The sequence below is a fragment of the Ovis aries genome, chromosome 5, assembly GCF_016772045.2.
Source record: "Ovis aries strain OAR_USU_Benz2616 breed Rambouillet chromosome 5, ARS-UI_Ramb_v3.0, whole genome shotgun sequence".
NCBI classification, from domain to species: Eukaryota; Metazoa; Chordata; class Mammalia; order Artiodactyla; family Bovidae; genus Ovis; species Ovis aries.
In genome coordinates this window covers 77483713-77511703 of record NC_056058.1, presented here as the reverse complement: position 1 = coordinate 77511703, position 27991 = coordinate 77483713, and the positions used below count along the sequence as shown (strand labels likewise).

The 27991-nt window shown below is 43.3% G+C and overlaps 1 protein-coding gene across 1 annotated transcript in view; it reads right to left on the bottom strand.

The window, feature by feature from the left end:
- Window positions 1–27991, bottom strand: part of TENM2 (teneurin transmembrane protein 2) — a 1394720-nt gene that overhangs the window by 369384 nt on the left and 997345 nt on the right. The gene's annotated exons all lie outside the window — the stretch shown is intronic.

Here is a 27991-nt window from a genome sequence, read left to right as displayed (position 1 = left end):
CTATTTAAAAGCCCTGTTTTCTTTCTGTCTTTCCCATAAAAAGTGCACACGCACACACACACATACAAACACAGCAGGTTACTTACAAGAAGACAAAAATTCAAATCCCAAGCTGTTAATACCAAATGTTGTTGTTTTGTTTTAATGAAAACTTTAAAATTTGAGATAATTATAGATGCACACGCGGTGGTAAGAGTAATGCAGCAATATACCAACTACCCTTTATCCAGTTTCCCCTTATTGTAAATAACATCCTATGAAACAAGAGCAACAGTATTACCAGTGAGATTCTGACACTGCCCAGTCAACATACAGAACATTTCCATCACCAGTAGGGTCCTCACACTGCTCTTTTATATCCACGTCTTCCCTGTTGGCTCAGACGGTAAAGAATCTGCCTACAATGAGGGAGACCTGAGTTCGATCACTGGGTTGAGAAGATTGCCCTGGAGAAGGCAGTCTCTGGCTACCCACTCCAGTGTTCTTGCCTGAAGAATTCCATGACAGAGAAGCCTGATGAGGCACCGTTTGTAGAGTCTGTCCAAAGAGTTGGACATGATTGAGTAACTTTCACTTTCCTTCACTTCTTCCACTCTCTTTTTTAAAAAGCAAGGTGAACTTCTACCCATATCAAACTTAAGCATGCAATTGGCAAAGTTCTGATAAGTAATGCACCCAAGTAATTATCAGCTTTTTCAAGATACAGACTATTTTCATCATCCTAGAAAGATCCTTTGTGCCCCTTTCCAGGCAGTCCCCAAGCCTTCAGGTCATGCTTATGATTTCGATCACTGTGAATTAGTTTTACATGTTTTGAACATGTATAAAGGGAAGGATCAGTTCAGTTCAGTTTAGTCGCTCAGTCGTGTCTGACTTTTTGCGACCCCATGAATTGCAGCATGCCAGGCCTCCCTGTCCAACACCAACTCCCAAAGGATAAGTCACTGCTATTTTGTATCTGACTTTTTTTTTTTTTGTTTCTGAGATTCATCCATGCTGTTGTGTATCTCAGTAGGTGCTAAATACAACTCCGTTGTGTGATGATATCAGAGTTTGTTTATCTATTAATTTGTGAGTGGACGTTTGTTTTGTTTTCAGTTTATGGTTATTGAGAACCAAAGCTGTTACTACCATTCAGGCAAAAATCTACTTTGGGACATATATTTTTATTTCTTTGGGGTTAACAATTTAGGATTGAGATTACTGGGTAAATGCTTAATTGTATAAGAAGATGCCAAACCATTTCCCAAAGTGATTATACAAGTTTACAACCTGTCACTCCCAGCACTAAATATGAAGTACTCTAGATTCCTGCTAGTATTGTCAATCTTTTTAACTTTAGCCACTCTGGTAGGTGTGAAATGATACCTTTTATTTCTTTCAACCCAACTGCATTGCAGAAAGAAAGTCTTGAGATACCTTTTGCAATCCAATGTGTGGATTAGATGCTAAAGTCCCAGCTTTAGCATCTAGCTGACAACATCAGACAAGACTCATCATCTCAAGCTCTCCCAATTGCTTCTGCTTCTAACATAGGTGGTCCTCCAACTTCACCATGACAAATAGTCCTGGGAATAAGTTCCATATGATCCTGACTTTTGCATTTAGTAGAGTTCCTTTCAGGTTCTGGTTTATCCACACTTTGGTTTCCTTGTGTTGAAGGAAGTGTTAACTTGTGTTCCAAACTCTAAATATTTTGCCACTTTTATGCTATTGCTAGGGGAGAAAAAAATTGGCTGACAGGTCAGACCAGCCAGTTTGCTGTTCTTGCCTACTCTGTAAGCTCCTGTCGAGAGAAATATTTGGCCCATCAATGGACATCCCATTGACTTGCCTGCATGGTTCCTGGCAAGTGCCCACAGACAGAAACGGATCAGAGCTTGTCCCCATGATACCAACACAGGAGTCGGCAAGAGCACCTTGCCTGTCATCTATGTTTGGCTAACTGGGCCCCAGAGCTAAGACATTCACTTGATTCTGCTCATCTGTAAAAAAAAAAAACCAAACCAAAAAACGTATCAAGAGAAATGTGTGACTAAGGTCTGGATGTAGAGAGATGCTACGATCATATCTGTGGGCTGATATGAAGCATCCTTTTCCTGTCTAGGATGCATTTGAGAGGTGAGAAAAAAAAAGTAGGGAGACCCAGGACTTGAACACTGTCAATACACACAGTTGGTCATAAATACAAACACAGGGGTATTTTCCCACAGCAGGCATGATAGTAAGGCGTAAGAGAGACCTGTCTGTATATTTCACTCTGCTGTTTTTCTGTTTGAGAGTCACACATCATGTCTATAGAGTTGCACATACTCCCTAGGAAATTCTGTTAGAAAACTGATCACCATGAGAGAGAGAGCAAGTGAGCTGTGGGTGAGGCTGCCTGGTATAGTGGGATATACTGGTCCACCATCTGAGTGGAAACTCTCAAGTTCCACACTTACAAGCCACAGGTGGGATCCATGCAGGAAATTATCGAACATATCCAGGACCCTGATCTCCTCATGAGGAAAGCAGAATTTATAGCAGTTATTCCATAGGCTACTAGGAGAAATGGGGCTTCCCTGGTAGCTCAGTTGGTACAGAAGCCGCCTACCAGTGCAGGAGATGTGGGTTCCATCCCTGGGTCAGGAAGATTCCCAGGAGAAGGAAATGGCAACCCACTCCAGTATTCTTGCCTGAAAAATCCCATAGGCAGAGGAGCCTGGCAAGCTACAGTCCATGGGATCGCAGTCAGACATCACACACTCACACACACACTCACACACACACGTGAGGGCGCTAAAACCTGTGAAAGTCATCTAATATACAACCTGAAGCAGTACTAGGACTCAAACGCGGACTGAATCTGATGACATCCTCCATGGGGACATAATTCTGGTTTGAAGTCACTCAAGCTGTCTTTCTAACTCGCTGGCAGAGGTTCTGAAATTCTATAGATAATTCAAACTATTTATGCTTCAATTAATCCTGTTTCTACTCAGATGCACGCAGGGCTATTGGAATAAAAGTGGCTGGGAGACCAGGTGGTGTCCTCACATCATGAATTAGGCCTAAAAACATTCCACACCCTCTTCACATAACTCTGGTTAGAGAAAAAGAGATGAGTGTTGGGGAAAATTCATCTACAATGTCTTAAACCCAACAGCACATTTTAATGCCCAGTTTTTTTGACCTGTGAGCCATTCTCTTGTCTCTATATTCTTTCTTTGTTCCAGGGCTATATCAAGAATAGAAATTATGGTTTAAAAGAGGCAATAAGCAAAGTGTTAACTGATCTAAAAGTGGTCTAAGCCAAGGGAGCACGTCCTTCTGCTTGGGTAAGGTGATGGACGAGACTGCACAGCTGAACTGGCTTTCACTGAAAGCTGGGTTGAGTTCACTGGATAGCTGAGATGCAAAGAATGTTCCTGGTGGTGGAAAATATGCAATCGGTGAGAGTGGCTGGGACAGTGAATGCAGGTAAGGAGAAAGGGAAATGAGATCAGATAGGCAGGCCAGGTAGAATGTGAGGGGTTTCCGTGAACTTGTCACTTCCTTGAGGGCAAAATATGTATTTCAGCTGCCTTGGTGTTTCAGCAACTGACATAGAGCCAGGCAGAGAAAACATGCTTGGATTGGGTTTTACAAAAACAGTGGTGATTGACTAGCGATGTGGCAGATGGGCTGGAGTCAGGGATGTTATGGAGAGAATTTCTCCCTACCCAGCTATAGGCAGTGAATTGAGACAGCAGCGTGAACTTCAAGAGCCAAGGAAACAGGAAAGAGATACTAAAGAAGGAAAATGACAGAAATGGCCAACTGGATATGGGTCATCAGGGAAAAGGAAAAATCATGGACTGCAGGCTTTTAACTGGGGAACTCAGAAAGGAACATATTTTCATAGAACCTAAAAGACCATTTGCTGGTCTTCCTTTCCTCCTTCCCTATAAAGATGGTTCTCATTTCAGAACTTAATTTCCTGCTCAATATTCCAGGTTCTCCCTCCACACAGCTTCCGCTGTCAACTAGCAATTCTACCTAATGGGACCATCTTGCAGTTGTTTTGCAGCCACACAGAGATGGGTGTCCACCTTGGCAATGCTACTCACAAGCTTGCAGACTGGGGGAAAGTTCTTTAATTCTCTTAGGCTTTATTTCCTTTGTAAATAGGAAATATTTACTCATAGCAAATATTTATTTACTGTCTACTCATAGGGGTGTCTTCATGAAGATTATCTTGGGTCAAGAATAAAACACCCTCTGCATGGTGCCTTGTTCATAGTAAGGGTTCAATAAACATTAGCTACCATTTTTACTGTTTTGCTGCTCTGGTTTATCATCATCATCATCATTTGGGTCATGTCTCACGGTCATTCAGGACACTTTCTGAGATACATTAAGAGCTCCCCACCTCCTTTCATGCTTTATGTCTGTCAGCATGATTTGCCTCGAACCTACACTTCTCAAACAGCAATACATCTATCAATCACCTGGGGATCTAATTCAAGATCCAGAATCTAATTCAGTGAGTCTGGGATGAGGGGCCTCAGAGGCTATATTTCTCACAATCTCCCAGAGATTGCAAACATGCTGATCTGCGGACCACCCTTTAGGCCATAAGGATCTAGACTCAAGACAAGTCTGGAGAGGAGGACAAAATGCAGATTGTAACCCCTCTAGGCCTTCTAGTGCATATCATTCATGGTGACCAGGAAACATTTCTGTTTAGAATCAACAGCGTCACTGTAACTATACCCTTTGTTTTCCCCACCTATGTACTTAAGTAACTCCTGTGAATGGCACCAACTGAAGATCACCCAGTCTTTTGGAACTGAAGTGGGCATTAAAAAATAAATTCTTTTTATTCCATATACAGCGAGTGAAATCCTTGCACACCCAAACGTAATAAATACATTTTTCAATGTCTCTTCCTTAATTTATCACGATTTCTCTCTTTGCGTACCATGGCTTATCATCAGGACACCACCAATCGGATAAGATGAAGATGCTGCCAGTAATTTTTAATATTATGGTAAAATCATATATTTTCCTAGATGGTTGATTTGATACAAGGCCTAGCTCTCAGTCCATAAATCTTTGGGTGCTTGAGATCTGTGGTAATTTCATATTTAATCTATAGCCTATCAATACATCATCAGGACCTGAGAAATGATTATGAGGAACCTGGAAGATAAGCATGGGTAATAGTATATAATAACACAATCTCAATATAGTTATAGACAGAGGACCCTGAAATGGGCAAAATAAGTCAGATGGGTTTTCTTCCCCCTTATATTGTTGATGATTTTTACCTAACTCCTAACTTGCATGCTGGGTTCTTTGGGGGGTGTTTTCTTAGGCCTTCTGGATGCTACCATGTCATGAATGATGCTAAATGCAAAGACAATGTCTCTTTTCTGAGAATTTTATTTAGTAAAGATCTGTATGTAAATATCAACATCTCCTTCAATTATTTACCCCCTTGAACCTGCTAAGGGCTGGGTGGGAGAATATATGTGGCCCAGAGGCTGTGACTTGTTTTATTCATGTGACTCTACCCCCAGCACCAAGAATAATACTTGACCCGTATCTTCTTTGGGTGATTGAATTTTGATGTTACTCTTCTTCCGTTTGTTGGAGGCCACCAACAGGGTCACTTGTAAAACACAGCATTCCTGCTTCTCCTTTAGTCCAAGCGTCAAGCTCGATTGTCCATGTCCTCTGGCCAGCTCCTTTCCTGACAGGTGGGCCTATCTGAGGACAATCCTGGGTGCCCCGGAACACAGACACCCTGATGTTAGGACCCTTATTTCCTCTCTGTTGCAAATGGAGAACATGCTCCCACCTTTACAACTAGGCAGTCAGCTGGGATCAGGCTACTCACACAGCACAGCGTTCCTTCATATTTGCCTCATCTCGTCTGAAAATAAGAGTGCCTTGATTTATTCCATCTCGAGTCACCGTCATCTTGCGGGAATTCAGGAAACGCAAATAAACTCGAACTAGAAATGGTTGCGATCCCATCTGCCTCTGAGAGTCTTTGCTGGATCTATCGCCAGGGCACTCTGATGTTCACGCCAACATGTTCAGTTTACTGCTCATAAATTCTTCACGGCTTGCTATTCTTTTTGTAAGGGGATTGCAAGAGTGAGACAGAGAAACAGAGCTTCTTTCCAAACAAAACACATCCCCCTAAGTTTCAGACCAAGGCCGCTCTCGGAAAGCACCCTTCTCTGAAGCCAAGGGATCGCCGCCTACCTCCCCTCCACACCCACCACCGCCCCCCCAGCCCCCTGCCCCACCGCTCTGGGAATCCAAGGAAATCTAAGCTCTCCTCCCGCACTTAGAATAAAAGCCAAGGAATAATGTGTCCTTAAACTATAATTTGCTTGCATTCACCAGCTTCCTATCCACCCCCACAATGGTCCTCTATGTAAATCAGATTTATTTATTCATAGGCACTAGCATTCCATTACTTTCATCAAAACCAGTCAAGCTGCATTCAGCGGTTTCTGCATTCTTATAAACTAACTGGAAAAGCAATTAACATTCGCCAGCCCTTCAGATAGTGGGGAGAAGGGGCAGGACCCCACCACCCTCTTGATAACACCACCTCTGTAGGCGGATGGCGGTGCCAAATGACTGCTCCTCTGTGTCGAGGGAGATAAGAGAAGTGACACAGATTAAAACAAATTGTTGATCCATACCAGGGAGAAGCTAGGGAAACAATAGAAGTAAAAGCATAAATGTCAATTTGCGATGATAAAGGATACAATCTAAATGTAATATGAGAGGCCCCCAGACAAAAGCAAGAAATAGAGATTGCACATTAGTGAAGTATCAGAGTACTGGAGTGTTCGAACACACATGCGCGCCGAGTCAGATGCTTCCAGCATCTGAAAACACAAGCAACACACTGTTGATTGCTCAGCAAACCCAATTATGAATTAACCCGCTCTTGCAGAAATTCTCCCAAATTATGCTCATTTCAAGCTGCTCTGAAGAACATTTTGTCCCTGTAGTAACTTTCCTTCCCATATTGGCTTCATTCTTCGGCTCCTTTTTCTCCTAAGTGCCTACCGGCTACACACACACACACACACACACACACACACACACACACACACACATTCTGGTTGTCAGCCTAACAAGAGGTTCTGGCCAAGTGCTCACCAGGCTCTCTGAGAGAAAGATTAAGACTGAGGGCAATGCGCAAGGTCACCATCTCAGCTTCCAAAACACTGCCACCCGCTCCCGCCTCCCTCTCTAGCAGCATGCTGGAGAAGTCGAGATCTGAAAATTCATTCCTAATTACTCTAGCATCATTTTGAGTCTTGCCTTTATGGTGACAGAAATCAAACCTTGGGCTCAGCTGTGGCTCCGTCTAATATAATCGCTGTTGCTTGCTAATGCAGGCAGAGCTGATGGGGAGGTATGCAGGTGGTGACGTGTCCCCGAGCCTCCCAGACTAGGGCAGCATCTCATGCCTTATGGACCTTCAAGTGTCAGGATGGTTATTAATTACCCCTGTGGTCAGTGTGATGCAGTGGGGTTCAGGGACAAGACCCCATTCTGGAAACATTCTGTTTGTTCAACATCCATCTCACTGCCTCTCTGTGAGGATGAGTGGTAACTATTTTTGTTCACTCAACATAACTTTTAAGCTTTAATAGAAAAGAGAAATACAAGCAAATCCTTCATGTCACAGATGCAGTGCCATGAATGCATATGGAAACCAGCATTTTGAAAGGCAAGCTATGTATTGTTTCACTATTATTTAACCTTCACTGAATGCTAACTTTGTGCTAAGTGCTATACTAAATGTCAGGTATTAGTAAACAGTAGCTGTTGTTATTGCTGCCCTCTGTAGGAAATAATAATGTTAATCGAAGTAGTTACAAGAATAATATTGGGGTGGTTACAAAAAGCTTGAAGGTTCCCTTATACACACTTCCCTGAACATACTGAAAATATTGCTCATTGTTAAAGTCAACTCAATCTAATCAATGCACATGGAGTTTCCATAAGTGCAAAGCAGTGTGCTAGGCATAGGGAGACAGACAAGACTGAGACCCTCTGGTTGTCAGAGAAGGCTTCTCTTGGTGTCTGCCACCCTGTGGGGCTATGAACTCTGTGGGGCACAGACTGAGTCAGGCGCTGGCTAAAGCATTTTGCATGGACTTTTATCATTTATGTTGTTGCTGTTCAGTCACTAAGTCATGTCTGACTCTTTGTGACCCCATGGACTGCAGCACACCAGGCTTCCCTGTCCTTCACTATCTCCCAGATTTTGCTCAAACTCATGTCCATTGAGTCAGTGATACCATCCAGCCATCTCGTCCTCTGTCACCCCTTTCTCTTCCTGCCTTCAATCTTTCCCAGCATCAGGGTCTTTTCCAGTGGGTTGGCTCTTTGCACTGCATGGCCAAAGTACTGGAGCTTCAGCATCAGTCCTTCCAATGAGTATTCAGAGTTGATCATCCCTAATTTCCCATTTTAAGGGTGAGAAATCTGAGATTCAGACAGTGATGTGAATCTCTCAAGGTCACCAGTAGTCAGGTGGCAGGCTTGGCCATCTCCTCTCACCACTCTGCCTGTTAGTAAACATTGTTCATCCTACCCCCTGATCTAAGGTGGAAACAGAGTCCTTCAGCTTGGTAACTATTATAAAAAATATTCCCTGCCTAGGGACACCCTGAGACTCCCAATTCACAAAGGAATATAGGCTACATTTCTCCTGGATTTACAGCATTGTCTCCCCATAAGTCCTGGAGATGGCAAACCTTCATCAGAGGATGAAGTATATTCATCAAGCTGTCTTTCTAGCTTTGCTTGGCTTCTGGGGAGAAAACTTCTCATGGGCTAGAAATGGGGTTTACGAATCACCCTGGATTCCATAGGCAACTGGTCCTATGAGCAGGTTTTTTCCTCTTCCTCAGTTTCCACATCATAATTTAGGAGTGAGAGGAGGGGAGGCAGACGAAAACGAAGCCCCTTTGAGAGCTCCTCCTTTCACAGAACTGTCAGGGGCCTCTGATGCACCAGGCGGCAAAGACGGGCCTTCCTCAGTTTGAATGGCACTGACGTCCCCCCTTGGGAAGAGCATTTCCTCCCCACCGCCTTCCATTCTTTCCAGGCACACCTCTGCATCGGGACCCCAAGTGAAAAACCCAGGGCAGCTCCTTGTTTAAGTAACAACAATGACAACAAAAAAAAGGCAAGGCTGGCAGTGCTGAAGGCAGAGCTGGTGCCTTGCTTCTCTGTGGATGGCGGAGCCCAGGCTGGCGGCTTCTCTCACCACGAGAAGGAGCTGAGCTGCCCAGGCAAGGGCAATGGACCACTGAGAATGAGTGAGGCCTCCCGCAGACTTTCTTTTTTCCTTTTTTTTTTTGTTCTGGGCCTCTCTCCCTCTCAGGAAGAGCCCGGCTCTGCTCACCGGCATCTCAGCCTTTCAAGGTGAACCTCCAGTCCTGGAGATGTGGTTCCCGGCAAGGGCTAAGGCAAGGCGGTGGTGGGGGAGTCCAGATCAAAGCTGGCTTTGAAATGAGTCTAATTTTTGGAATGTTGCTAAGAGTGTAACACACAGTTCAGCAGGAAATTGGCTCTGGAAACAGCTTTGTAGTTGCTCTCCGGGACTGATGATTTCCCTGACCTGGTGGCAAAGGTGTGGAGCCGAACAGCGGGGGAGACGGAGATTGCTGACTCTCGCCGATCTGATTTAAATTTTTCACCAACGGGGTCCTCTGGCTCTGCCTTGCTGCACAAAAATACAGTACGATCAGGTCGGAAACAAACCCCTGGGAGAAGCTGGGGCTCATGCAAAGGATTTTTGAGCAGCTTCCAAGATTGGACATAAAGGAAAGGAAGAGTATTTTGCTTCCTGTGATGGATTGGGGCGGGGGGAGGGGGGGAACCACGGAGTCACAAAAAATAGCAGCTGTTTCTTATGCATCAGACTTTCTAAGTGACCTCCATCACCTGAGAATCCATGAAAAGGGCACACAGCTAGTGTCCTTACGTGTTATTAGCTTCTTTAATCCTCGTCACAAACCTATGAATTAGGTACTTGAAAAACAGAGAGGATAAAAAAAGAGGGGATATATGTATACATATCACTGATTCACTGTGCTGTACAATAGAAACACAGTATTGTAAAGCAACTGTACTCCAATAAAAATTAATTTAAACCAAATACAGATAAGGAATGAGTCCAGCTTACTTCTCCAAGGTCAGGTAGACAGAGTGGCAGCATAGATCAAATACATCTTTCAGAATCTGAACCTACATTCCTTACATATCTAGAGTGGGACTTGTATCTTGGACCAGAATTGTTAACAGTGACATTTGTTTTGATATAATTAATGTTTTGATACAATTAATGCCCTCCAAACTAAGGAGGTATCATCTTTTCATAAAATAAGATCCTGATTATGTTTTCCTACAGGAAAAGAAATAGAGGACAGCCCGTCTTTGTTATTGGTACATGGGTTTGTTTTTCTTCTCTGAGATGCCCTGAGAGCTGACCATGTTCTGGTCTGGTTTAGGCATTTAATTCCTGGTTTAGGTAGTGTTGGTGTTAAAAGGGGAGGGAATGGACAGTGGGGACTAGATGGCTAATTGCGGAATTGATACAGGGGAAAAAAAGATGTTGCTGGAAAAGTGAGACCCAGTCACACACTTGTAATATCAGAGGAGTAACAGAGGCTGATGCCAGCAGAAGGGAGCTGGTGGTTAGAGGGGGTGTGGAGGAGAAAAGAACTTCAATATGGAGCAAACTTCCCCGAACAGGAGGGGAAAAAACACTTCCAAGAACAGATTCAGACACCTTAAATGAAAGCTCACTTGGGATGAGATTTGACCATATGTTGTCAGGGATTTAATTTCTTCCTTTTTCTCCTCTCTCTGACTCCTTTCTCTACTGCTGGGGACTGAAATCCCTTTCGACAGCACAGGCTAGCTGTCCTTCACGGGTCACGTAAGGGCTATCTCTTCTCACATTAATGGTCATTCAGAAGGTAGCACCATGAAGCTGGAGCTAAACCTAAGTTTCTCCTTCTTTCTCACTCTGAGCTGCGGTCTCCTCATCTCAATTTGGAACGAGGGTGACTTGAAGAGGGGTGGCAGGTAGAATGCTGACCCCTAAAAGTATCTATATCCTCACCCCCAGAACCTATAAAAATGTTAGGATACATGGTGGTAGGGGTTGAATTGTGTGTCTCCTGCTAAACAGGTTGAAGTCCTAAACCTCCAACCTCAGATGTGACTTGAAAACTAGTTAAGGTGAGGTCATGTTGGAGCAGGGTGGGCTCCTAATCCAATATGACTCATGTCCTTGTAAGAAAACAGACACACAGGCAATACTCCATATGACAATGATGTCAGAGATTGGAGTGACACGGCTACAAGACTGTCAGCAGACCATGAGCATCTAGCAAGAGGGAGGGAAGAATTTCTCTAGAGGTTTCAGAGAGAGCACGGTCCCAACAACATTTTGATTTTGGACTTCTCGGCTCCAGAACTACGAGACAATATTGTTGTTTTAAGCCCCCTAGTTTATGGTCCTTTGTTATAGCAGCCCAAAGAAGCTAACACAGCAAATGAACTAATGGGGAATGAAGGCTGCAGATGAAATGAAGTCTGTTAATCAGGTGTCCCTGAGATGGAGAGATTATCCCTCAGTATCTAAGTGGACTTAGTGCGATCAACAGGGTCCTTTTAACTAGAAGAGAGTGGCGAAGAGAGAGAATCAGTGAGATGGCAAAATCAGGAAGAATAGGTCTGACACTGCTGGTTTTGAAGACGGAGAAAGGGGGTCCATGAGTCAAGGAATTCTGGCAGAGCCTCTGGAAGCTGGAAAAGGCAAAGAAACACAGGCTCCCTGGAGCCCCCAGAAGGAAATCAGTCCCAGCGACATTTTGATTTTAGCCTAAGTCAGGGCATTTCCAGTGTCTGACCTGTAGAACTGTAAGATGATACTTGTGTTGTATTTAGCCACTAAACTGTGGTGACTTTCCTCTGCTGAGAGACATTTAGGTTGCCTCCATGTCTTGGCTATGTAAATAGTGCTCCCATGAACACTGGGGCCCATGCATATTTTCAAATGATGGTTTTCTCAGATATATACCCGGGAGTAGGATTGCAGGATCATATGGTAGCTCTATTTCTAGTTTTTTTTTTTTTTTTTTAACAGTACGTCCATACTGTTCTCCATAGTGGCTGTACCAATTTACATGATATCGCTTATAAGTGGAATTGAAAACACATGGTACAAATGAACTCATTCACAAAACAGAAGTAGAGTCACAGATGTAGAAAACAAACTATGGTTACCAGAGGGAACTGGGTGGGGGAGGGATAAATGGAGAGGTTGGGACTGACATATACACACTGCTATATATAAAATAGGTAACTAATAAGAACCTACTGCAGAGCACAGGGAACTGTACTCAGTACTCTACAATGAGTATGTATGGGGGGAAAATCTAAAAAAGAGTGGATATATGTATGTATATAACTGATTCACTTTGCTGTACAGTAGAAGCTAACACAACATTGTAAGTCAACTAGACTCCAATAAAATTTTTAAAAACTATGGTGACTTATTACATCGGCCATGAAGAACTTATACAGGGGTAACCCTCAACCCATGCGAGTAAAACTCAGAGTCAGGCATGCCCCACTCACGCAAAGTACAATATAAGAGGAAATGGGAATACTCAATCTTGGTTGAGCTTCTGTTTTCTCCCCTTCCTACCTTTCTGGCCCTTCAATTCTAGACACATAGTCTCTGTTATGTACATGTAACAATGAGAGTAGGGGGCCTCCCAGGTGGCACTAATGGTAAAGAACCTGCCTGTCAATGCAGGAAATATAAGAGGCGTGGGTTTGTTCCAGGATTGGGAAGATCCCCTCAAGAAGGAAATGGCTACTGACTCCAGTATTCTTGCCTGAAGAATCCTATGGACGGAGGAGCCTGGCGGGTTACAGTCCATGGGGTTGCAAAAATTCAGCCACGACTAAAGCGACTTAGCATGCAAAGCACAATGGTAACAATAACCTCTAACATCGTCGGTATCCCGATGTATCGAGATGCAGGCACCATTCTCGGCACTTAATGTACATGATCTCTTTTAACTCTTGCAAAAACCTTTGCAGAGCTAGGCTCTGCTCTCACTTCCTTTTTACTGATGAGGAAACACACAATCAAGAAATAACTTGAGCAGAGTTACATGGCTGGTAGGTGGTGGAGCCGTGACTGCAGTGGACAGAAGTGGTAGGGGGGTGGGATTCAGAAGTTGCCAGAGTGATGGGGCCTCCCAGAGATGGAGCAGCAGAAGAAGGTATAACCTCTCCCCCTCTTCTGCCTGTCATTATGCCCACAGAGGGTATGCATACTGCAAACTACTATCTATCTCACTTTGAGACTTCTATTGTTTTAAGTTTTCCACCACAATCTAGCAACAGATTCATGCTGAAGATATTCAAATCTTGAAGTTGGTCTTAATTCCAAGTTGGCAGGAAGGGTATCGAAAAATGGGAACATGCTGCTTTCTCCCCCCGCCCCCCACCATTTCAACTGCTGTGCCAATATTCTGTCGAGAAAAGGATAAAAAGAGCGTCTGCATAAATAAATATGCTTTGTAACACCACTGAAACTTATTCTTTCTGCTTGATATGAAAATATGATGGGTGATAGTATGTGAAACTTGATGTTTCCACTGCTTTATCAAAGTTTATAAACCCACTGATCTTTGGCATGGAGTTAAGATGCTGAAATCACAGGCAAAGAAGATGGATTCAGCCTTCAGAATGTAGCTGAGGGTCCAGGTTGTACAAGGAAAAGAGGCAGGAGGATGCAGCGCTCCACTAGCCAGCCAGTTAGCCATTGGGCTTTGGCGAGCACTCCCCAAGATTCTCAATATCACCTTGGGCTACTCTGTTGTGCTAAGGTTACCACAGAGCTTTGCCGGAATGAAAGGATGCTAAGGAATGATCGCCTCCAGGTTTTCTAAGGGATAGTCCTTCATCCATCTCTTCATGCCTGCCTGAATCTTCCCTGCTGTGTGACTGGTCCCATTCCACCTGGGAATGCCCTCTCCTTTTCTTGCCTTTGCCCAAGGTATTCCAGCAGCTGGCACAAGGAATAATGATGAACACAAAATGTACACTGAGTAAATCACCTCCATTCTCTATTTGCTCTTGAGAAGAGGAAAAGGCACTCTGGATTTCTTTTTTCAAAATCACAGTCGTCTCAAATCACCTTAGGCCCTTTCTTTCCTTTGCTTCACATCGTCACACCTAAGTGACCTCTAATTGTTCCCTAGATACCTCTGAAATCATTCTGCAACGTTTCATATGCCCAGGAGATACCAAGGCCTCCGCACATGGAGATAGCAGACTTGTGCCCACCCGTAGGGAGCTCGCTGTCTGCAAAAGGGATGTATGAAATCACATGAATCCACTCACGCCCTCTTCCTGCTCCCTTCATTAACTCAGTCAGTGAGTGCATACTGAGCACCTACTTTGTGCCAGAACTGTGCTAGTTGCTAAGAATTCAACAACGAACTAGAGAGGCAGGGTCACTGGCCCCTGAGAAGTTCATTTAAGAGAAACTTCAAATGAAACATTCATAAGTTATAACCTACCACCCCTGGTTGTTTATCTTTCTGTAGTCTGATACAGCCCTGGAGCGCAAGGACACTGCCTGGTACAAAGAAAACATCCATAAATATTCACTGCATGAATGAGTGTTGGAGTTGATGCCCACTGCCTTCTGGAGCCCTTCATGGGTACTCCTGGGAGCTATCATGGCTACCTGAGCTGCAGTTTCGATGCCGAACACAGAATAGGTGCTGGATTGAAATCTGTTGATCACAGTTGGGTTCCTCACCTCGCTGCCCACAATACAGTATGCATGGCCATTCCTGTGCAATACCTCCATTCTAGAGGAACAATAAAACTGCAGGCAATTCCCTCCATCTTAAGTAAAACAAGATATGACTGTCTCTTATCACAAAAGGAAATACAAAATCACTCTGAATTCTAGAGATTGCTGCAGTTGGAAAAAATTCAAATCTTCTAATAAGAAGTTTATATTTTGCGCTCTTAATAACAGGTTTTGGATGCCTAAACATGCTTTTTTTCCTAGGGTTTGTTTAACCAAAAAATATGTATTCATAAATTGCATAGTCCTCAATTTAGCAGAGATCCAAAGAGAGTCTGAGAGTAATGATAGGTTCTTGCTCTTAGGAATTTAACTGTGCTGCCATGGATTTACTTATTTTAATGTAACTCAGGATAAATTATTTCTCTATAAATATAACTCCTTCAAAATTCAGAGTATTTCATTCTGTGGAAGGACACAATTTAGTATCAGTATTCAAGACCAAGGATGCTGAGCATTCAGAACTATCTGCCCACAGAAGAGAGATTTAATAATAGTGAAATTGTAACATAAGGGTTGGCTCTTCCTTGTTTTTGGAGGAAATGAATGTAAACTGAGCTATGAGTTAGTGGATTTCAAAGATAGCTCTTTTTGTGCAAGAACAGTTTAAATCTTGGAGAAAAGCAAAAATGTTAGATGTTTCTCTCCCAAACAGAACAGAACCTACTTTGCATGCCTTTATTCTTGTATTTGTACTGGAGAAAAGGAGACTATTAAATACACATTTTGAAGAGAGAATTTATAATAGGTTTTGGCATCCTGGATACCCCCAGAGAATCACATCTATGAGACTGCTACTTTATGTGATTATTGCCCTGAATGGCAAGTGCATTTCATCATGCATGCCAATCTGATTGATTAGTACTGGCTGCTTAGAGGACTGTTGAGAAGTATTGGCAGGCTGCATTTGTTCCCAGCAGGAAAGAACACTGTGATCGATTAGTAATGTCTGCCCTGGGTGCAAGAATGAAGGGTAGTAGCATGTACACTTAGTTTCTGCCAAAACAGATATAATTCCAAAACCAGAAAAGAAAATTTTCATTGTGTTAGTATTGCAGAAAGATAAATTAAACTACACACCCCAGTGGGCCACATGGTTATAAAAGTCAAAAAATGAATCCTCTGAGAGTCCCAGAAGACACATCCCTGGTCAATAATTGTATAATACTGAGCCCAATCTGCCTTTCAATATTAAAAAATCCTAGCTATTGACACAAAGTGTTACATTTTGTACAAATGTCGTCTGTGCTAGAAAAAAGCCTTATAATTGTACAGTCGGGTGTGGACTTCAGAAGGCTTAATTTTCCTTAACCAAATGATTTCCACAGTCTGTCCTTTCCCTGCTCATAAGTGCTATCATTAATTTATTTTTTTTAATAAAATAAAACTAGTTATAAAATTTTATGTCTAGTTTGCATGATAAAGTCTAGCCATTTGGGCGATAATACAATACACTAAGCTTTGTATTCAAACCCCTACTATTTATATTTTTTTAACTGAAAAATTAATTTTTTAAACTTTGCAAATGCAGATTTGATAACTGGTTGTCGAATGCAGGGTTACCCTTAAGGCTCTAAGAGAACTTTTCACCTAAAAATTACTGACAAATAAGAGTTAACGATCATACGATTATAAGTGAAGGGCTACAGTTGAGTACTGACAAAGTAGATCTCTTTAAGAATAATTTTTTATTATCGAAAAGAAATTTTAAGAATTTTCTGGTGACAATGCAACAACATTTTTGACAATCCTTCATTCCCTAAAGAAGGCAGATTAAACACAAGAGATTACACTATGTCACAGGACAAAGGGAATGTAGATAATATTTTTGAAGTAGGGCAATAATCAGATAACTCTAAAAAGTCCAGCTGTAAACCCTGACACAGGATAGAGTAAACAAAACTTCCATGTGGCATCCAAAATGTAAAAAATTATACTATGAATCTTTAGTTCATTTTCTCTTTTCCCTTTAGAAACAGAAATTCTCTCCCTTGGAAGAGAATAAAACCGGTTCAACTTTTGCTTTAAAAGAAAGAAAATGAAAATATAAAACTCAGCAGAAATGTCACACTGAGGAATCATAATAAGCATTAAACATTATTTAAGTCGTGCATAACCACTAAAATATACGACCCCTTTCCATAAATTGAAAGGCACTGTATTCAGCAGATTACGGGCCTCAGGTGCTGAACTAAGGAAAGCTCCCAAGATCCCCATGCCTTGGAGACCTGAAGATTAACTCTGATCCATGGTACCTTTCTCTGCAAGCAAGCAACACACTTTGCCTGGAGAACTGCAAAAGCTGGCCTTTCTTCTCTCTCTGTTTTGTCAGGGGATATTTGTGAGAACCTATATGCTGAGGACTGTGTTGGGGAGAGAAGGAGGGAGGGAGGGAAAGAGGAAGGGGGAAAAGAGGGAACAGGAAAGAGAAAAATAGAGAAAAGTGTGAGTACAAGCTCTCTTATTTAAGGATTTCCGGCTAGCTGCGGCCTCCCAATAGTCTCCAGATAACTGTTAGGCCCACCTGTTGCTAATAACATGTGTGGTTCTAACAATAGAAAGCCTGGAACAGAGTGATTCTGAGAACAACCACGTAATCAGGCAATCAGAGGAAATGTGTTAGTCAAAAACTTTAACTTAGAGACAGAGACTTTTGGCTCTAGAAAGATCTAGAGGCTCAAGCGGAATGTCTTTCATTTTGCAAATTTCCTGGTGGCTCAGACGGTAAAGCGTCTGCCCGCCGGGTTTGATCCCTGGGTTGGGAAGATCTCCTGGAGAAGGAAATGGCAACCCACTCCAGTATTCTTGCCTGGAGAATTCCGTGGACTGAGGAGCCTGGTAGGCTATAGTCCACAGGTCGCAAAGAGTTGGACACGACTAAGTGACTTCGCTTCACGATTCACAAACAGAGGCAAGGGTTTCCAGGTGGCTCAGTGGCAAAGAATCCACTTGCCAATGCAGGAGACGTGAGTTCCATTCCTGGGTTGAGAAGATCCCCTGGAAAAGGAAATGGAAACCCACTCCAGTATTCTTCCCTGGAGAATTCCATGGACAGAGGAGCCCGGTGGGCTACAGTCCGTGGGGTTGCAAAAGAGTCAGACGTGACTAAACAGCAACAAAACAGAGGCATATGGACAAGTGGCCTGCTTTCTTTCAGTTATCTTTCTACAGGACACGGTGTCTTTAGGCCACAGAGAATTTCATGTTTTCCTGTGAATGTCAATGTCATCAGCTCTATCAGGTTGATTTAAACGAGGGCAGCTTCATAGTTAAAAATTGGTTGTATGGCTATTCATACAAAATCAGTGAGGCTTTTCATCTCCACGTTGAGGCTTGCAGGAGAAAAGAAATAATACCTCTTCCTTAATTCTTTAGGTCTATATTAAGGCTACAAGAATTTATGAAAGTATTTATTTTCATTTTCAGGATGATTTCAAACAAACTAAAGGGTGTAGAACTATCATGACCAGAAAAAAATTACCCACTTTTATTTCTACCCCTTTTTATTACTGAGTTGGTGTTGTGAGTGACAAAGGCAAAAGGGACCATGTTCAACTTTTGGTGCAGTATTTTGCAAACAAGGGCCTATGAGTTCTTAAAATGGAGATGTATGGATGTAGACTTACAATAATTCAGATTTATGCTCCTAAGCAGCTATGCCTTCTTCATCTTTGACTTCATGTGTTGGGCCACCTAGAACAGAGGATCTACCTAATTAGATTCTATGGCAGCTGGCAAAAATATCGGCTCCCAGTCACTCCCCTTGCTTTGCCTGGCTTACTGTGCTCTCTCTCTTAATCAAGGGAATGTGATGTCGCCAATCAGCAGAAAGCCTGCAAAGAGAAAGAAGGAGCCACAGGAGGCACCATTCACTCTGGACACCCCCAAGGCACAACTTCACAGAGAAAACAATGTGAAGGGCTGTCGCTCAAGCTGTGTGCCCCTGGGGCACTGAGTATTCTCCTCCCCAAATCCGGTGGTCCTTGTGGAGTCAAAATCTTGATACTCAGCCTCATTACAGACAGAATGAAGCCGGGGTGGGTAGGTGCTGACCTTAAGTAGTTTTGTCAAAGGAGAAATTGATGGGTTTGATCGCAGCCACTGAGTTCGGGGTGGGTGGGTAGTGATGCCTTTCTCAGAAAATCAGGGGCCTCACTTGGGCAAACAGGTGCACAGGCTAATTGTCAGCTCCCAGCTGAGTCCGCCAGTCCCTGGAGAGCGTGCCTTCGCCTTGGGAGTTCTTTCAAATGGTCCCTGATTTGATTGTTTAGCACCGCCCACAAGAGGCTCTTAATTGCATTCCTAGAGCACTGGCTTTCGACGGAAATTACTTAAAACACAGCTTAAGTGTTAAATTCTGGACTGTGTAATGTGCAACTGAGGGGTTTTCTTTTATTTTATTATTAAAAAAAAAAAAAAACCTCACTCCCGGCTACCTCCTTGTAGGAAGCTCTGACAGGTTCAGTGGGAAACCTCGGGGCTGGCGCACATTAGAAGTTCTCTCCTGCAGGGCTGGCAGGTGTGAGCTATGTCAAATAAATTTATTACAGTCTGTGCTAATAATGAAAATTATAGAAAAGCTAGATGAAAGTGCTCTACAGCCAGCTAATTTGAAGCTACCTTACTAGACAATAACAAGCTCCTAACAGTTTTTCCTTTTTGGAAAAAAAGAAAAAACACTAATTATGCTTAATGTTCCCTGTCGCATTAGCTTTCATGGTAATTATATTTCAAAACTTTTGCAATTAGGGTGCAGTTAATATTGTGGAATATTGCAATTATTTTTCATTGTGACACCTCTATTGAAAACTGGTGGCATAATGATCACATTGTTCAACTAAATCAGAACTGTAGAAATATGGCAAATGAACCAATTACACATTATTATTTCTAATTACAGATAATGTCATTTTCTCCGCTTTTGTCCAAAAGAATTTCTCAAACACAGATATCCCAAATTCTCCTATTTGTAAAGACTCCCTCGTTCTCTCATCCACACTGGTGTTTTCTTACATTAGTGCCTTGAGTGCTAAATTTAAAAAGGTCTCATAGGGATTTCTTGAATTTTCCTCTTCTACTCCCAACTCCCTCCCGTGGAGTTTGTAAGCCAGATGCTCTCATTGAAAAATCTCAGCCTTGGCCAGGCTATAGACAGCAGCCGCTTTCTAGGAGCCGGTGTGAATTTAGCATCTCATAATCATCACTGACGGTGGCTCATTTTTATTCATGCAACAGGTCTAACCTCCCGTCCCAATGAAGATTCATCTGTGGGAATGTGCTGTATCCCGAATACCTTCTAAGTAGCCCCTACTCCCTGCTCTCCATCACAAAATGAAGAGGTTGGAAGTGGAATTTTTTTATCTGTGTTTCTACCTACATACTGCTATCAGAACATGGAGTAGAGACCAACAGAGGGTTTCTAGGAAATAGTTAAGTTTGAATTGGGGATTTTATTTTTTTCCTTCTACCTCTAACATCCTCATTTGTGGTCATCCTAATAATACAGATTATGACCACGAGATCATCTACAGAGTCCCATTCCTGATCATATGGAGTAGGAAATACTGTTCAGTTTCATCTTACAATCATGTCCTAAGAAATACAGGCTGGGTAATAATATTCAGTCTTAGAGATAAAGAAACTGAAGTGTAAAGAAATGTCCAAGACCTTATGACTAGTCTGTGGTCATTGAGAGCAGCCCTCCTGACTCTTGGTGGCTTGGTGGTAAAGAATCCACCTGCCATTGCAGGAGGCATGGGTTCGATCCCTGGGTCGGGAAGATCCCCTGGAGAAGGAAGTGGCAACCCACTCCAGTATTCGTGCCTGGAGAATCCTGTGGATAGAGGAGCCTGGTGGGGTACAGTCCATGGGGTCACAAGAGAGTCAGATATGACTTAGCAACTACACAACAACAACTCCTGACTCTTACCCACCATCCCTATAGTCAGGGCCATCAATCAGGGTCTGGGGGTATCTGGGCTACAGCACTTACAGTGTTCACACCAGGACAGTTTCTGGCAAACTAGGACCTTTGATCACCTGACCTACAGTTAAAGTTAACTAGTCTATGAGCTAAGAAAACATACAAGTATGATGCTTGGGCTTCCTTTAAGTTCTGAGTTTTCAGAGTAGAAGAGGGACATAAGTGAGGCATGGGGAAAAATAAATCGAAATGACCCCATAGCTAGGCTTAATCCCCTTCCTCACCTGTTTTCCCATGCAGTCTGCAATCTCTGCAGGAAAGGCTGGCCATTGCCCCCAACTTGGGCTCTACCACCTGGCTCTATGCAGCCTGTGGTGGGTATGCGGTACATATTTGTGAAATAATATTGCTCATACTAATAACTTGTGTTTATAGAGCCCTTATTAAATTACTTTGCTAAGTAACTTAAATGCATTTTCTCAATTAATACACATACCAATTTACTAAGGCAAGCATTGTGTTACTTTTTTCCCTTCTGCACTGAACAGGAAGCCAAGACAGACAGAATCCAAGTGATGTGATCACTGGTGTCTGGGAAGAGTGTGGGGGAGGCAAATGGGAACAATTCTGATGATTTTACAGTCCATACTGTTAACTATATGCTGATACTTTGGAAAGAAGGACCTCTGTGGTTCATCCAGGCCCTTGAGGGTATTTGACTCTTTGGGTGTCTAAGACAAAGCACCCACTTGAGGGGAAACAAACGTCCTATTTTCTTGCCTGGGGGACTTGCTGCTGCTGCTACTGCTGCTGTTAAGTCGCTTCAGTCGTGTCTGACTCTGTGCGACCCCATAGATGGCAGGCCACCAGGCTCCCCCGTCCCTGGGATTCTCCAGGAAAGAACACTGGAATGGGTTGCCATTTCCTTCTCCAATGCATGAAAGTGAAAAATGAAAGTGAAGTCACTCAGTCGTGTCTGACTCTTCGCGACCCTATGGGCTGCAGCCTACCAGGCTCCTCCATCCATAGGATTTTCAAGGCAAGAGTACTGGAGTGGGGTGCCATTGCCTTCTCCAGTGCATGAAAGTGGAAAGTGAAAAGTGAAAGTGAAGTTGCTCAGTCGTGTCTGACTCTTCGCGACCCCATGGGCTGCAGCCTACCAGGCTCCTTCCTCCACGGATGGGCATATTTTCCTCTGTTTGCCCGGGCTCACAGGAGAGTAGACAAGCTTCCAAGGCACATAATCATGCTTGGCATTTCTCTGTCATCTAGTTTGGGTTGAATCCACTGCTCAGATGAGCTACTGCAACTGCCTCCTAACTTGTGTTCCTGTTTCTTCTCACCCTCCCATCCTTCTCCATTTAGTCAGAGTGATCTTTCAAGATCTTGTTAAAGCATGCCACACCCTGTTCAACCAAAACTTCCCCTTGCCCTTAAAACAAAGCCTGAATCTCTTACCTTGATCCCCTGCATCAGCTCTTCTCAAACTTTCCTGGGCAGGTCCACGAAGGACCTGAGGATCTAGTGCAGTGAAAAGCCTGCCCTGACTCGGACGGTCTAGGACAGGGCCTGGAAGCTGTCATTTTAATGAGCTCCCAGAGGCTGTGGACGGTGCTGGGCTCATCTCCACTGACTTTTCGATCATCTCTTGAGCTTCTCTCCCCTGGGCTGGTGACATTCTAGTCACAGGCCTTTTCTTCTAGCTCAGCACTATTAAGAGCTTTCCTGTCTCTGAGCTTTTCCCTTACTGTTCTCTTGGTCTGTATAAAACCTTTCCACTGCCCCCTCCTGCCCCAGCCACTCAAAACCTTGTCCCATGGGGACCTCAATTTTACTTTTCAGGATGTGGTTAAAAAGTCACCTCCTCAAAAGCATTCCTCCCCCATCCTGTCTGAGTAGGCATCTTCATGCGTGTTTGTTTAATCTCAGCATCTGAACATTGCTGTCATAGCACTCACAACTGGTCATCATTATGTTTTCATGACTCCAAAGTTTTAAGTTTCCCCTTTAGAATAGAAGCTTCATGAAGTTAGGGGCCACATCTTCCTTCAGTACCATTAGACCCATAGGGCTTAGAAAAGTGCTAGCTTGGGACAGGCGTGCAAGGATTGTAATGAATGGAAGTGCTCTCCAGTCAAACGGTGGGTTTACTTTATATCAAAACTTTCATGGGAATTGCTTCCATTTGAACTGCGTTTCCTTTAGGCTGCCAAAGCTATTTTTCCCTGGAGTACAGAATAATATGTAAAAATGCCAGATTTGTTTTCCTCTTCGAAACAAATACAGCCAATCTAAGTGCCTCGCTCTTTTCATATAAACTGGGGGAATACAAAAGCAAACTGTCATCCGTGATCACGTTCCAGGCGGAGCTGAAGCACTGCAATATGAAACCAGGTTCCCCTTCATAAGATACAGAGAGCTCCAAAACATTTAAGTGACACCGGGTCTCATCCTCCATGCATCGGCTGCCAGAACACTTTATTTATACAACTCATTCCATTTCTCCAAGGACTTTTACAAACACCTGATCAGTTTTCCTTTTGAGGAGGCAACTCCATAGGCAGGATGTTCCCTTAGGCTGGGGCAGCCCCAGAAAGCAGATGCTATGATCTGCGTCACAGCAGCAGAAAGGGAGAATGGAGGGAGACAAGGAGGCTGCAATGGCCTTGAGTCTGATATCTCGAGATGGGCAAGGAAATGAAAATGACAAGGTGAGGGACTTCCCTGGTGACCCGGTGGCTAAGATTCTGCACTCCCAAAGTGGGGGGGCGGGGCCTGCCTGAGCTGGATCCCTGGTCAGGGAACTGGATCCCACATGACACAACTAAAAATCCCACAGGCCACAACTAAAGACCTGGAGCAGCCAAATCAATAAATGTGAAAAATAAAACAAAATGAAATGACAAGGCGATCAAGTGTACAAACAGAAGCAGCTGCAGAGATGCCAGCTCCGGCCCACACCTTGGGTACAGCACTTCCTCTGCTGTGCTTTGAGCACTTAAATTTATTGAGGGCAACAGTGAGGTTCATCTATGATGTGCACGTAGCTTCTTGGGACAGAAGATCCATATCTATGCTTCTCCCTCCCCCTCTACACTGCCCCTCACCTGCGCAGCCACCCAGAATCTGCTCCTAAAACTCTGTCGTCTGTTGGCAGAGCAACTCCTTGACCTGACTCAAGATGGCCTGAAGAAATAGAAGGGGATTTGTTTTTCAAAGAGAAACTGCATAACAGGTGAAAAGAGCCTTGCTCATATGCTGTTGGCGGTTCCTACACTGCTAGTACATGTCATCAGCAATATGTTATACAGAGTTATAAAAAGATCTATTGCCTATGATCTTCTGTTTCTACTTCTACAATTTCATCTGATGGGAGAAATTATAGGTGGGTAAAGCAATTTCTATATAAGGATGATCTCTGCCATGATATGTTTTAACACCAAAAAAATTGAAAAGAGTAAAAGTGATTGACAAAAGGGAGCAAGTTTAAATACGTTGTGCTATGTCAGCATGATGGGATAACATTAATATGGTGCTCTAGAACAGTATTTAATAACATACAGTAAGATGAATAGCTGGCATTTACCAGCAGGTATGAGCTTGTGAGTCAAGGTTCTAAGCTCATTTATGTATCTATTTATTTCCCCTTACAAAGATGCATTGAGATGGGTATTATTATGGTCCCCATTTTACAGATTAAGAAACTGAGACCTAAAGAGATTCAGACATTACCTAAGGTCATTCCGCTAGTAAGTGCTGAAGTGTAGATTCCAGCTCAGGCAGTCGGCCTCCAGAGCCCCAAATTCTGAAGCCTAGTGTCTGCATGTGCTGGTTCATGGTACCATATGTTGCCATTTGAAAGAGGGTTTGTATAAGGTGGACTCGCCGATTGGGATTTGAAAATTACATGAATATGCCATTACATATAATTATGTGTATAATATATAATTGCATATAATAAATATAAGGGGTTTTCCTTTCCATCCTACATCAGCACGTATTTATTGAGGGTCTACTATGTGCTCAGGAACAGTTCTGAGTGTTAGTAATTTAGTTGTGAACAATTAAGATAAAGTCCTAATGAATCTGTTTGCAGAGTGGCAATGGAGATGCAGGCATAAAGAACTGACTTGTGGACACAGTGAGGGAAGAGGGGGGATGAATTCAAAAAGTAACTCTGAAATATAGATGTGTAAAATAGATGGCCAGTGGAAATTCTCTGTATGGCAAAAAACTAGTACTCTGTGACAGCGGAGGACTGAGATGGGGTGAGAGGGAGGGGACATATGTAGACCTATGGCTGATTCATGTTGATGTAGGACAGAAACTAACAATATCATGAAGCAATTATCCTATTTAAAAAATATATTGAAAAAAGATAAAGCCCTTGCTCTCACGAATCTTATGCACAGAGAGGAGAGAGAGGGACTCTACATAACAAAAGGTTAACAGTGATCATCTCTGCGTGCTAGGTCCAACTCTTTGCTACCCCATGGACTATAGCCTGCTAGGCTCCTCTATCCATGGAATTCTCCAGGCAAGAATACTGGAGTAGGTAGTCATTCCCTTCTCTAGGGGACCTTCCTGACCTGGAGATTGAACCTGGGTCTCCTGCATTGCAGGCAGATTCTTTACCATCTGACCCAAATTTGGGATATTTTTAACTGTCATTTTAATCTTGTCTAAATATTCCAATTGTTTTATTTTCATAGAACACAGAGAATGAGAGAATACTTAATTCACATTATTAACAGAGAACAACTTTAAGGAATTAAAAAGCGCCTACATTTCAAGAATGATATCTCAAGCCATTGTTACCCTCCTGTTCCCTGAGGGCTCCCTGTGAATCTGTTCTGAATCTCCAGTTTCCAACAGAAGAGTACCGTGGGCCAGCCCTGCAGTCCTACCCGTCCCTGGAAGAGCTGGGCACAGTGTCATCAATTACACCGCCCTTGCCCCTCCCATAGCTGAGCCTTTGTGCTTCCCAAGCCTTCCATCAAGACAGGACACGCCAGGCTGAATGAAGGCGTGACCTATTTCAGACAATCTCTCTCTGCCACAGTCATAACCAGGTAGTTATTAACCAACCCCATGATTAACAAGAAAATTAACAGTTTGAAAACAGGGCCAATCCTCCCATCCTTTCACTTCAAAAACGAATCTGTGTCAGCCTCAGTTATCTGGGCTCATTTGCAATGAATTCTCACAGTCAAATTTCACTTTGAAACATGGGAAATGGCTCTTAAAAACCTTGCGCTGATAAATCATTACCCCAATTCCCAAAATTTTCCCGTGGATCATCAGAGCAGCCCTCATTAGAAGACAAATACAAATAGGGAAGTTCTCCTGGCAGGCCTGGGAAAGTTTCTCCTCTCACCTGCTGGGAAAATCATTTAACCTCTCAGTGCCGCAATTCCCAACTTCATGATAACCAGATAATAATTCCTCCCCCACAGAAGTGTCGGTGGTTTCATGTATGTAAAGTGCTTTGATGATTTTTTAAAAAATTGCCCGGGAAGTACCAGATGCTGTTTCACATCTCGGCGCCTGACATCTAAGAGTTTCCTAATGCACCGCCGTGAAACGGTTGCTTCCGTGTGATGTTTCCAGAGGAAGATATCATTCCTTTTTCCCTCCTTCTCCTTTCTTTTCCTTTTTTTTTTTTTTAAAGGGTTGAGAGCACAGACAGAAAGATACTGTAAGGAACGGTATGCGGTCTAACCATTTCAGGTATGAAATGAACTTTCTCTGGCATCATCCTGAATGCGCTATGGAAACTCGGGGAGGTGAGCCAAGGGTAGAATAAAAGCCTTAATTGAGAACGCCTTTGCGTGAGTGGATTTAAACAAGACCTTTCAAATTAATTTAACGCACTCTCTTTTATTTAATTCTCTTTGTTCAAATGTCAACTTTTTGTCAGAGTCGAGTGCAGCACTTTCCCTTGGTCCTGATGGGTGTTTGCACATTTTGCCCAGTGACATTTTCCCAGCACAGAGAATCCACTCTCTATGGAGAATTCCTGTCTGGAGCCACGCGGGAGATATTTTCATCTACCTGGACAGGGACTTCCGGTCCCCGTTGGTTTTTCCAACACTACAAAGCGTCGCCTTCTAAATGGCTCCTGCCGGTTTCCACAGAGAGGGCAGATATGTGTAGTCTAGCGGCCCTGAGTTCTCATCAGGGCTCCACCACTTTTTTCTGTGTTACCTTGTGCCTCAGCTTCTTCAGCTGCAAAATGGGGAAACCCAATACTTGAAGGCCTATTGAGTTCACGTACAGTGCTTGGTCAAGAGCCTGGCTCATGAATGGATTATAAACACGAGTTATCATTATTATTACTGTTGTGATGATTTTGTGAGCTTTCTTCTTACTTGAAATATCTCACCCTCCTGGCCTCTCTCTGGCATTTGATACTATTGGTAATTATGATTCTTGCGGTCATCCCAGGATGCTACATTAATATGGCTCATCTCCAAACACTTGGCCCCTTTGTTACCCTTTTTTCTTTCTGTTTGTTTCTGCCCTGAACATTCTGGAGACTGTTTTCTATCAGCACACACTTGAGCTCAGTTTTTACCTTCTCTTCATGTGCTTCAAATGCCACCTCTGAGCAGATGACTGCAAACTCCCCTCTCTGTTACCAGCATCTCTCAGTGTTCCTAACGGTTTCCCCCTTCATTCTTCTCTTCCCTCCTGTCTCTCCTCCCTGAATTCCAGACCCAAACTTTTAACTGCCCACTGGGCATCACCATCTGGTCAGACCACAAATTACCAGAGTCAAAGCTGGTTTCTACCTGCCATCATAGATCCCCTTCCCTCCAAACCTCAATCTTTCTGTTGCTACAAGGAATCTTCTATTTTCCTGGCCATGCTCAAGTACTCAGATCTACCTTCAATTTTTACATCTCTTCCATTCTCCTGCATTCATCCAACATGCAGGTTTTGTGGCTTCTTTCCAGCCAGTCTTAGCATCTTTCACCATGCAATGAGAGGGTGCATGCTCAGTTGCTTTAGTCCTGTCCAACTCTTTGTGATCCCATGAACTGTAGCCTGCCAGGCTCCTCTGTCCATCAGATTCTCCAGGCAAGAATACTGGGGTGGATTGCCCTCCCTCCTCCAGGGGATCTTCCCAACCCAGGGAT